We start from the raw sequence: 871 nt of genomic DNA on the forward strand, positions 1-871 counted from the left end.
GCCCCCACCCCTCCCAGACCTGCCATCCTGTCTCCAGCGGCCCGGCCGAGAAGAGAGCCTTCATTTCTCGCTTCTGCCACCACAGTTTACTCAGAGCTGCCCACGGGCCAGGATGGCACTGGGCACAGGGGGTGGCATGTCCCATCCTCACTCAGGGATGTCGACCCAAACGAGGGGTCCTGGCAGCGGGGGGAGCTGAGGCGGGAGCACACCCATCACCTTGGGCCTCACCTCTTGCCGTGGCCACTGCTCGGGGTCAGGCCTGCAGGGGCTGGGCACGCTCACAGCACCAGATGGCGGGGTCAATGCGCGGAGCGACCTGGACCGATGGCGTGAAGGACGGGCAGGAGCCTGGCGCGCAGCCTGCTGGGGAGTCCCCGGAGGGCGCCGGTGGCCCCAGCGGGAGGTCACTGTAGGAGTCGGTTGTCCCCAGCAGTAGCCAACTCCGCTAACACATTAGGCGCCCAGTCAGTCACCGGTGACGGACACGACTTTCCGTCCGGAAGACAAAACAGGCTGGCGCTTAACCTGTCAACGACCCTTGCATTCCCCTTCCCCCCTGGACCACTTCGCAGTAAGCCAGCCTCAGGCCCTGCTTTTGGGGACCCAGCTAACTCGGGGCCGTCTGGGGGAGCGCACAGCAGGCTCCTGACTGATCTGGGGATCGGGGAGCGCTTCCAAGGAAGTGACATTGAAGCCGAGCTCTGAAGCAGGAGGGGGAGCTGTCCAGGCAAAGAGGGGTTCCCGGTGAGCAAAGGTCGCACGTGCAAAGGCCCTGAGGCAGCCAGGCTTTGAGGACAGCGACGGCAGAGCACGGGAAGAGCAGAGGGGGGGTGTGGAGGTCACACCAAAGGGTGAGGCTGCACTAGGC

Source organism: Myotis davidii, unplaced genomic scaffold (assembly GCF_000327345.1).
Source record: "Myotis davidii unplaced genomic scaffold, ASM32734v1 scaffold211, whole genome shotgun sequence".
Taxonomy (NCBI): Eukaryota; Metazoa; Chordata; class Mammalia; order Chiroptera; family Vespertilionidae; genus Myotis; species Myotis davidii.